Genomic DNA, 12412 nt, shown 5'->3' on the forward strand with positions numbered 1-12412 from the left:
TCCCTGCGGGACACCGCTTATTACTTCATTCCATTTTGAGTGCTGATCTCTTATCACTACTCTCATTTTTCTGTCTTGCAAAAAGTCTTCCATCCAATTTAGCAATTTACCTTGTATTCCTCCTTCATATTCTAATTTCTTAAGCAGCTTCTTATGTGGTACTTTGTCAAAAGCTTTTTTTAGGTCTAGAAATGCACAATCAGCCCATCCATCTCTTTCTTGTATTATATCTATTAGCCTTGAATAGAAACATATTAAATTGGTGACGCATGATCGTCCTTGTCTGAATCCAAATTGCCTTGGATTTAGTACGTTGTTTTTTTCCAAGTATTTTACCCATCTACTTTTGATAATTCTTTCACATATTTTTGCTATTGTACTTGTTAGAGAGACTGGTCTATAGTTGGTCGGTTCTTCTTTATTTCCTCCTTTATATATAGGTACTATATTTGCTTTTTTCCAATCTTCTGGAACTTTTCCTTCTTTTAAGGAACTGCTTATTATGCTATGTATTTTGTCTGCCAGTTCATTCCTGCATTCTTTCAGAATCCAGTTTGCTATTTCATCTGGCCCATGCGATTTTCTGACATCAAAATTACCCAAGTGTGTCAATATTTCATTCTTTGTTACTTCTATTTCTTCCATAGGGGGGACTTTTTCCTTCCACTCAATCTCTTCAGGTTGTATATTTTCCCTTGTAAACACTGATTTAAAATGTTTGTTCATAATTTCTGCCATTTCCATTTCCTCAGTGTATTCAACTCCTCCTTGTCTTAATTTCTCCAAGTCTTGTTTGTTTTTCAGTTTATTGTTTACAAATCTGTAGAATAGTTTTGGTTGATCTTTACACTTTTCTATAACATCTTTTTCATATTTTCTTTTTTCCTCTCTGCACTTTTGTACATATTCATTTCTATAACCAATATATATTTTCCATTTTTCAGGTCTTCTGTCTTTTTTCCATCTGGTCCAGGCTTTGTCTCTTTTGTCTTTTAACTCCCTACAACTTTTGTTGTACCAGCATTTTACATATTCCTTTTCTTGTTTTTGTCTTGGGACATACTTTTCCACTCCTTTTTTGTAAATTTTTGTCAAGATATTCCATTTCTCTTCCACTGATGTTTCTTCTTTGTATATTTCTTCCCAGTTTTCTTGTTGGAAGAATTCTCTTATTCTATCAAAGTTTGTTTTTTCATACATCATTCTTCCTTTTCTATATTGTTCATTTCTTTTCATATATTTTTCTTCATTAAGTTCCAGTTCAATCAATATGTGGTCACTTTTACCTATTGGTGTTTTATATTCAATCTTGTCCACTATTCTAGGTTCAGATGTAATTATTAAGTCTAGCCTCGATGGTTCTTCTTCATTTCTATACCTAGTGTTCTCTTGTATCCATTGTGTCATTGAATGGTCAGTAATTATCTCAAGTAGAGCATTTCCCCATGAGTCATCACCACTCTTTACTGTCATTTCTTCCCAGCAGATTTCTTTGCAATTAAAGTCTCCCATCATAACTATTCTTCCTCCGTCTTCCATTATTTTAGTTAATGCTATCTTTGTGTCCTCTAACATACTTTTATGTTCACTCTCCTCCCATGAGGCTGTTTTCGGAGGCACATAATTGATCACAAATTTTCTGCTCTTCTTATCTCGGTCTTCCACTTCTATCATTACAAAGGATTACAAAGGCAAAGCATGCCGACAGGAGACCTTTTGATCCATATCTAGGTCGGATGCAAAAAAAAAAAAAAAAAAAAAAAAAAAAAAAAAAATCATATTAATAATAAATTAAAACTATAACAATGTAAATAACAATTAAAATACATAAATAAATGCATTGGTATAGTTGAATAACAAACAAACAGGTAAATAGTAAATGATAATAAATTGACATATAACTAATAATAAATGAAAACCAGACAGACAAATTATAACAAAACAAAAACAAATAATATAACATAAATTATAATAATTACAGCATCTTACTTAGGTATTTATCTAAATGATTCTTAAAGCTTCGAACTGAACTACATTGCACTACCTGTGCAGGAAGTTTATTCCATTCATTAACTACACGGTTGGCAAAGTTGTTTCTACCTACTTCCAAATTGAATCTATTTCCGGACAGTTTGAGACCATTGTTTCTTGTCTGATTCTCATTCAATGTGAAAATTTTGTCACTTTTGATGTTGTCAATTCCCTTTAAAATCTTAAAGACCTGTATCAAGTCACCTCTGAGTCTACGCTTTTTTAGGGAAAACAGATTCATGTGCTTAAGTCGATTTTCGTATGATTTATTTTTGATATTTGGAATCAGTTTTGTGGCTCGCCGTTGTACCTTTTCCAGTCTGTCAATGTCTTTAATGAGATTCGGTGACCATACGGAAACAGCATATTCCAAATGTGGACGAACTAACGATTTATATAGCTTGTTAATGAGTGATGGACTTTTGAAATCAAAAGATCGCGCAATCAATCCCAGAATCTTATTTGCTTTCTCAGAGGCTGAAATACACTGCTTGGATGATTTGAGGTCGTTACTGATAATTACGCCGAGATCTTTTTCACTATCCACTTTTGTTAACGAATTTCCAAATAACTTGTAATCGTACTTACTGTTATTTTTACCTATGTGCATTACCTTGCATTTACTTGTGTTAAATTTCATTAGCCACTTTTCAGACCATTGCTGTAATTTATCTAAATCTTCTTGAATATCTAATTGGTTTGAGTGATCATTTGCCACTCCGCACAGTTTTGTATCATCAGCAAATTTGGAAACAGTAGATTTTAGTCCATTGTCTATATCATTTATATATACTATGAATAGAAGTGGCCCAAGAACGGAACCCTGAGGAACTCCACTTGCAACATTTTTCCATCCAGAAGTTTTTCCATTTAAAACAACTCTCTGTTTTCGACCTTTCAACCAATTACTAGTCCAACCTAATAGGCTACCACTTATTCCATGCAAAGCTAATTTAGTAAGTAGTCTTTCGTGTGGGACGGTATCAAAAGCTTTTGCAAAGTCTAGATATATTAAATCTATATTGTTTCTTTTGTCATAATTCGAGATAACTGTGTTGTAGAATTCGAGTAAGTTAGTCACGCAAGAACGTTTCCGTCTGAAACCATGCTGGCTATCATTTATCAAACGGTTACTTTCTAAATGATATTCGATATCATCTCTGATGATAGTTTCCATTATTTTTCCTACGATCGAAGTCAAACTTATAGGCCTATAGTTATTTGGTTTCTTTTTGTCACCTTTTTTGAATATGGGAGTAACGTTAGCTAGCTTCCATTCTCTTGGGACATCTCCGGATATGATGGATTTCTTGAAAATAATTTCTAATGGAACAACAATCTCATTTTTCATTTCCTTTAAGATTCTTGGATGCCAACCGTCAGGCCCTGGTGTTTTGTTAACATCATAATCATAACTACTGTATTCTTTCCATATATGACACCTTTCACGTTTATATCCTTCTTAGTCAGGAACATAACTCCACCCCCTTGTTTTTTCTCTCTGTTTCTAATCCAATAATTGTATGTATCATGTCCTACACTGTTGGGTGGTAGTGGGCCTTTTAATTTTGTTTCTACAATTCCCATTATGTCCGGTTCTTTTTCTTTCAAATAATCATTCAGTTCATTCAATCCTGTTATCAATCCATCTATATTTGTGTAAGACACTCTTAGTTTTCTGCCACTTCCATTGTGTTCTCTGTTTCCCTTATGTTTTTCTTTAGTATGTCGAACTGCTTTATTTTCATGTTCACTACTCTCCAATAGAATCTCTCTTTCTCTGACTCCGTTCTTTCCTCGTTTTTTGCCTTAGCTTCAATTCTTTTCTTCTTTTCTGCCTCTCTTTCCTCCTTATTCATTTCTCTTTTTATCCATACCTTTTTATATTGATCATTTGTTGCTAGTTTCCCTGTCTTGGATAGAATTTTCTCTGCCGTTGTTTGTGACCTGAATTTAATCTTAATTGGTCTGGTCTTATCTGTACTATATTTTCCTAGTCTGAATTTTTCCTCAATTTCCTTTATAATTTCTGGTTCATCTTCCTGGACTAATTTTAATAAACTGCTTACTCTTTCATTTTCCTCCTTGATTCTTGCGGTTCTATCTGGGTTATGTTTCTCTTCCATTCCTAATATAATTATACATTTCTTTTTGTCAGCTAATTCTCTTACTATATTCTCCTTCTGTCTCATCACTTTAATAACTGAGTCTTCATTATGTTCTTTCAATTGCTGTTTGACTATGTCAGTGAATGAAACCTTATTCCCTTCTTGAGTTATTCTCCAATTTTTAACTTCTGTAGCTATTTTCTCTCTATTTTCATTACTATTCTTCTTCAATTTCTCATTCTCCTCCTTTACATTTCCTAACTGTCTTTTTAGGTCCTCTATTTCTTCAGTTAAGTTTCTGTTAGCCTTCTCTAGTTGTTCCAACCTTTCAATTCTCTGGAAAATGGAGTCTACATTACCTAACTTACGTTCCAAGTCCTCGATCACCTTATCAACTCTCTCCTCTAGTCTTATCAGTCGGGGGGGGGGGTTGTGTCCCCCCCACCCTCTTTAAATCCCTGGAACATATTCTCGTCACTTTCTTCTGTATTGCTCCTCTCTATACTTCTAATCTTTACATTTTTATTAGACATTTGATCCTCGCTAAGTCTTTTGTTTACCTTCCGCTTGTCTGGCTGGGCAAAGTCTACTCCCTCCTCATTTCCTTCCATTTCCCTCAGTAATCCCTCCCCTTTTCCTCTTTCCCTACGTTCCCACTACTCCACGAGCAATTTCCCCCCCACCCTGCAAAAACACTAGGCACTTCTCTTTGCGTTGGGATCCACAGACTTCACTTTTCTTCAGAACGTCTTCTAAGCCGTCCATTCGTTGAAGTGTGTGTGTGTGTGTGTGTGTGTGTTAACCTTGGTCTTTGGATCACGTGTTGGACTCGTGATCGACAGCTATATCCCTCCCGTAAGAGAGCTCAGAGCTCGTATGACCGATTTATGGGTAATGCTATGACCTTTCACACACACACACACACCCAAGTCCCCGCCCACGAGAGTCAGAGTAACGACCTGAAGCACAGCGATACCGAAATAATTTCGGCCCTGGGCAGGATTCGAACTAGGTTCTGCGAGCACCACCGTACTTCCCAGTCCAGCGGTCTACCAACCGCGCCACCGAGTCGTGTGGCCGCACACACAAACACACACACACACACACACACACACACACACACACACACACACACACACACACACACACACGCACACACACACGCACACGCACACACACACACACACACACACACACACACACACACGCTCATCGAAGCAACACCGCTCGTCGTCGCGCGACCAAGAAGAAGAGGATTTACGACGAAAAAGGAAAACCTGGTTTGTACTGTAGGGGTGGGGAGTGAACGTGAGTGCCCGAAATGGTATCTATGCAGTGCTAGTTAATTGTGTTAACTCGAAATTAGCAAAAATGAATGAAAATGACTCGAAAGCCAGTTGCGAATCAGAGCCATCTGGAGGCAATCCACTGAACCGCGATGTAAACAATAAACAAAGCACCACGTGTTACGACAATGATTTCTTAGGGTTTGTTAAGTACGAAAGAAAGAACTTAAGTAGATTATTAGAGATAGAGAGAGAGATGAGCAAAAATAGGACTCGGTGGGAAAATGAAATCATGGACTTAAGAAAAGAGGTCATTGGTTTAATTGATTGTTTATCTAAGACTAACCATGAAATTTCTGACCTGAAAAAAGCTAACTTGGATCTTACAAACGAAATTAAAGAAATGAAAAGAGACATAAATGAACTGAAGAATGATAATGAAAAGAAGAAAACTAATGATAATAATAGCGAAAATCTAAAGCAGGAAGTGAACAACAAATTCCAAGAATTGACACAAAAGATCGAAGAAAACTTAGGTGGGGACAGTATCCAGGAAATTAAGAAGTGGAAAGAAAATATTGAAAATAAAGAAATTGCTTTCAAAGAAATAGTCAAGCAGCAAATGCAAGATAATGCAAAAGACACAATCATTCAAGTGATTAACGAAAAAGCAAATTGGGTCAGGGACACAGTAGATAGGAAGAAATGTATTGTGGTTTATGGGCTTAAAGAAAAACAAGGATTGGCGAGGTACATGAGAGAAAAAGAAGAAAAAGAGACAGCAGTAGAAATCCTTAATGAAATTCAGGGGGGAGATAGTGATTCAGGCACAGACTTAGAAGAGACTTACAGAATTGGTCGCTATACTAAGGATAGGAATCGACCTCTAAAGATAAAACTAAGGTCACAAGTGGTAGTAGAAGACATATTTGAAAAAGTAGGTAACTTGGCAAAGAGTGAAAAATACAATAAGATATGGATAAAAAGAGAAATGAGTACTGAGGAATTAGAAAAAGAAAGGGCGCTAAGAGAAGAAGCAAAGGAAAAAAACTTGAAAAGATCAGAGACAGAATGCAAAGAATTCCAGTGGAGAGTAATAGACTTGAGATTAAGACAATGGCGCTTCAAAACGAACAAAACAAGGGAAGAAGAAACCAGGGAGAAGGAAGAAAATTAAAAGTGGCCTATACCAACATTGACGGACTAATTTCGGGACTGAACGAACTCAATGATTATCTGTTAGAAGCAAAACCAGACATAATGGGAATTGTAGAGACTAAACTAAGAGGTGAAATACCATCCACTGTTATCGGACAAGGTTTATACAACTACTGGATAAAAAACAGGGACAAGAAACAGGGAGGGGGAATCATGTTCTTGGCCAAGAAAGACCTAAAGGTGACAAAAATTGCAGAGGGCAAAGGTAATGCTGAATTGATCATGATAAAAGTCGAAGGCAAGAATATGAAAAGTAGAAAGTTTGTGGTGACTTATGTGCCTCCAAAAACAAGCGCTTGGAAAGAAATTGAACATAAAAAAATGCTAGATGACACAAGAAAATCACTCAATGAGATACTAATGGGTAAGGGTAATCTGGTAGTTATGGGGGACTTCAATTGCAAAGAAATTTGTTGGGTCAGCATGACAGTGCAAGGAGGAGATGACTCGTGGGGCAATGTACTGCTAGATATGACCATGGAGTACACAATGACCCAATGGGTCCATGAAAACACAAGGTACAGAAATAATGAAGAGCCATCGAAACTAGATCTAATATTTACAACAGAGCCTGAAATAGTGCATAAAGTCCAGTATGAGACACCAATTGGAAAGAGTGACCATGTACTCATCGAAACTATACTAAAGGAAGAAATAGACATAGAGAGGAACGAAAAGCATAGGAAAGGAAGACTGAGGTACAACAAAACAGACTTTACAAAACTAAAGACATTCTTCCGGAATGCAAACTGGGAAATATTTTACAGGGAAGAAACAGCAGTGGAAGAGAAATGGAATATATTGATGGAAAACTACAATGAAGGGGTAAACAGGCATGTACCAAGACAAAAGCGAGAGAGAGAGTACATTAAATGTTGGTTCAACAAAAGATGCAGTGAGGCAAAAGACAGAAGGGACAAAGCTTGGAAAAAGTGGAGAAAAGACAAAAAACAAAGCAAATGGCAAATTTATGTTAACTATAGAAATGAGTATGTTAATGTGAGAAGAGAGGAGAAAAGGAACCATGAGAAGGATATTATAGACAAATGCAAAGAGCAACCCAAACTATTCTATCGGTATGTGAATGGTAAACTTAAAAACAAACAGGAATTGGTGAAACTATGCCAAGGAAACATAGAATACACAGAAGATTTAGAGATGGCCGAAGTCATGAACAATCACTTTAAATCTGTTTTCACCAGAGAGAAAATACCGAATTGTGACATAGACAAAAACAAGAAATCTCCCCTCATGAATGAGTTTACAGCATCACTAAAGGAAATATCAGAACATTTATCAAGGCTGGATGTCAGAAAATCACATGGCCCGGACGGTATTGCAAATTGGATTCTAAAGGAGTGCAAAGAAGAACTAACAGACAAAATACACATCTTAATAAACAGCTCACTCAAAGAAGGAAAGATACCCGAGGACTGGAAAAACGCTAACATTGTACCAATACACAAAGGAGGAAACAAAGAAGAACCCACCAACTATAGGCCAGTATCACTAACAAGCACCATTGCCAAAATTTGTGAGAAAATAATCAAGAATAGATGGGTAAAACATCTGGAAGACAATGACATATTAAACCCAAGACAATTCGGATTCAGACAAGGAAGATCATGCTCCACAAACTTAATATGCTTTTACTCAAGACTAATAGACATAGTGCAAGAAAGAAATGGATGGGCTGATTGTGCATTCCTAGACTTGCAAAAAGCCTTTGACAAAGTACCACACAGAAAACTACTAAAAAAACTGGAACACATAGGAGGAATACAGGGAAACCTACTAAAATGGATAGAGGACTTTCTGACTGGTAGAAAGATGAGAGTAGTGCTCAGAGAAAAATATTCAGACTGGAAAGAGGTGATCAGTGGAGTACCGCAAGGATCTGTGCTGGCACCAATAATGTTTGCTATCTATATGAATGACATGGATGAGGACGTGAACTGCTACATGAGCTTCTTTGCCGATGACGCCAAACTGCTAAGGAAAATAGAAACTGATGAGGACTGTGAAGCACTGCAAGAAGACCTAAATAGGGTATGGAACTGGAGTCAGAAATGGGAAGTGGACTTTAATACGAAGAAGTGTAGCATAATGGAGTTTGGAAAAAGCAAAAACAGAATATCAGGACAATATACAATTGGAACCAAAGAAGTAAAGAAAGTAGGATCCGAAAAAGATTTGGGAGTAATTATCACGAACGACTTGTCCTATGATATACAGATTAACAAAATTGTCGGGGAGACTTACAACTTGCTAAGATCAATAAAAGTGGCGTTTACATACTTGGACGAAGACATGATGAAAAAAATATTGGTTACATTGATAAGGCCTAGATTAGAGTATGCAGCGACATTGTGGTCCCCCAGTACCAAAAAGAATATAAAGAAAATAGAAAGAATCCAAAGAGCAGCTACAAAAATGGCACCTGCACTTGCAAACCTATCATACGAGGAGAGATTGGCTAAACTGGAGTTACCGACACTGGAGCAAAGAAGAGAGAGAGGTGACCTATTGACCATCTACAGAATCATGAAAGGCACAGAGGTACTCGATAGTGAGAACTTACTTAACTGGGACAAAAGAAACACAAGAGGACATGGAAAAAAAATAAAAAAACATAGCTATAGAAGAGAACTGAAGAAAAACAGTTTTCCTCATAGAGTTTTGGACACTTGGAACAAACTGGACAATGAAATAGTATGCGCAAAAACCATTCATGAGTTTAAAAACAAACTAGACACTGCAAGATACAAAGGCGGGACAACACGAGCATAGCTCCCCTTCCCGCAAAATACAACTAGGTAAATACAACTAGGTAAAATACACACACACACACACACACACACACACACACACACACACACACACACACACACACACACACACATATATATATATATATATATATATATATATATATATATATACATATGCAAAACAAATCACTAAGCACACGACAACAATACTTGCAGAAACCACTTGGAAAATAAAACAATTGAATTACGGTATTCAATAATTTTATTTCCCAAGTGGTTTCTGTATATATATATATATATATATATATATGTGTGTGTGTGTGTGTGTGTGTGTGTGTGTGTGTGTGTGTGTGTGTGTGTGTGTGTGTGTGTGTGTGTGTGTGTGTGTGTGTGTGTGTGTGTGTGTGTGTGTGTGTGTGTGTGTGTGTGAGTATTCACCTTGGTCTTTGGATCACGTGTTGGACTCGTGATCGACAGCTATTTCCCTCCTGGAAGAGAGCTCAGAGCTTGTATGACCGATCTATGGGTAATGCTATGACCTTTCACACACACACACACCCAACTCCCTGCCCACGAGAGTCAGAGTAACGACCTGAAGCACAGCGATGCCGAAATAATTTCGGCCCTGGGCAGGATTCGAACTGGGTACTGCGAGCACCACCGCACTTCCCAATCCAGCGCTCTATCAACCGCGCCACCGAGTCGTGTGTGTTTGTGTGTGTGTGTATACACACACACAAACGCACACACACACACACACACACACACACACACACACACACACACACATATATAGATATATATATATACATATATATATATGTATATATATATATATAATATATATATATATATATATATATATATATGTATGTATAGACCCTAGGAGACTACAACTACTCGAAGCCTTTCACATTAAGGACAGAACACCAGTTATTAACATCCAAAGCAATGTAATCTCTTCTATCCCATTATTTAGAAATAAAAATCCCCCCCTCCCTCTACCCCTTCTCTCTCTCTCCCTTCACCTCCACCTCCTCCCCCACCCTCGGTGACCGCACCCACCTAACCACCCCCCTTACCCCTTGACCTCTGAGGTCCTTATTGTCTGTCCCTTTCCTCCCCCCCCCTTGTCTGACCTGATCTTAGGTATATATACTTCTGTCATCCCCGATTGTCACACCCTTCTCCCTCTCTTCGCTCCCTTTAAATGTGAGTCTTTGTATTTATTTTCGCATATCTGTCACCTTTATTATTTCTGTTACCATGTAATTTTTGTTATTTCAGTTTTATCTTGATATTGTCTAGTACCTTTACTGTTACCATGTGATTTTTGTTATTTCAGTTATATCTTGATATTGTCTAGTACCTTTACTGTTACCATGTAATTTTTGTTATTTCAGTTATATCTTGATAATGTCTTGTTTAAGACGAAACGTCGAAGTCAAATAAGAACAAATGGAAGAATATAGAGACCTAGTTTCAATTCACCCAGTTAATGGAAAATCTCTTATCAGGAAAATCGAGAATACGAAGAAAAAACTGAACAACTACAACAATGCTGTCGTTTTTAACTCCACGTGTATTACTGAGAACCTGCTCCCCCCCTTTACTAATATATATATATATATATATATATATATATATATATATACATATATATATATATAGGAGTGGAAAAAGTGGTAGAGAAACGCGGGTTAGGGCGAGAACACTATAATCCTGACGTTTCGACTACAAGACTTCTTCAGACTTGTAGTCGAAACGTCAGGAATATAGTGTTCTCGCTCTGTCTTACCTTCATAACAATATATATATAAATATATATATATATATATACATATATATATGTGTGTGTGTGTGTGTATATATATATATATGATATATACATATATATATATACTTGAGAATCTTAATGATTACAAAAGCTATGTCGATAGAGAGGAAATCTCTGCAGGGTCACCCATATCAAACAGGTTTTGTAAGAAAGATCAGACAAAGAGCAGCTCACACACACAGTCACAGGACCCACTGCTAACTGGCACGTCCCTGATGGCGAACAGGGAAATTCCTCATAGATATATGGGGTACCGTCATAATGACGGCGTGGACTACTGGGTACCCTATAGATATATAGGGCTCCACCAAACATAATGAATAAGGTGACACCAGAGAAATATCTCACTGGAAACCAGTTGGCAGGGAGGTGAGATTACTGCCAAAATTCCTTCATAGCCAAATGAATTACACAACCAAAAGAAAACCGGGCGTTCCTGTTGGATCATCGTCTCCTAAAGGTCCAACTGCATTGCCTTGTGTGCTTACGGGCAGTGTGCCACCGAATGTGAGTAAGCACTGTCCAAGCAGATCCAAGTCTTGGACATTAAACAACATGAAGAAAATGAAGATCTATACCTAAAACGTAAAACTCTCTCAGAAGACCACAGGCTGGAAAGTTTAATGGAAGAACTAGGCAACGCCAGGCAGAACATCGTAGGACTGAGCGAAATCCAAAGAGCGGAAGAAAAACTGATACAATTACAAGATGGTCACCACCTGTTCTACTATGAAGATAAGGACAAAGAAAAATCTAGTGGAGTAGGATTCTTGATAAACCGAGAGGTTGCTGGTAACGTAGTCAAGTTCATTAGTTTGGATTGTAATTAGGATGTGTAAAAGGCATACAGAGTTTAGACGATGAAATTGGGTCCTTCTATGATCATTTAAATCAGGTAATGGATCAAGAAAAAAGTAAGTACACGTTGGTAATAGGGGACTTTAATGCTAATGTGGGGAAGAAGATGGGAGATGAGTCGTGCATTGGGAAGATTGGAGTAGGAGAAAGAAATGACAGAGGAGAGATGTTGGTCAATTTTGCAGAGAACTACAACATGAGGATAATAAACACTTTCTTATGCTTGCTAACTACAGCGAGTATAAAGGCCTAGCTCGAGTTGTGTGGTGGCCAGTCTGGTTTTGACCAGCGGCGCGTCACTAC

The sequence above is a fragment of the Oratosquilla oratoria genome, chromosome 11 (genome assembly GCF_046742065.1).
Source record: "Oratosquilla oratoria isolate Oo_2021 chromosome 11, ASM4674206v1, whole genome shotgun sequence".
In the NCBI taxonomy this organism is placed as follows: domain Eukaryota; kingdom Metazoa; phylum Arthropoda; class Malacostraca; order Stomatopoda; family Squillidae; genus Oratosquilla; species Oratosquilla oratoria.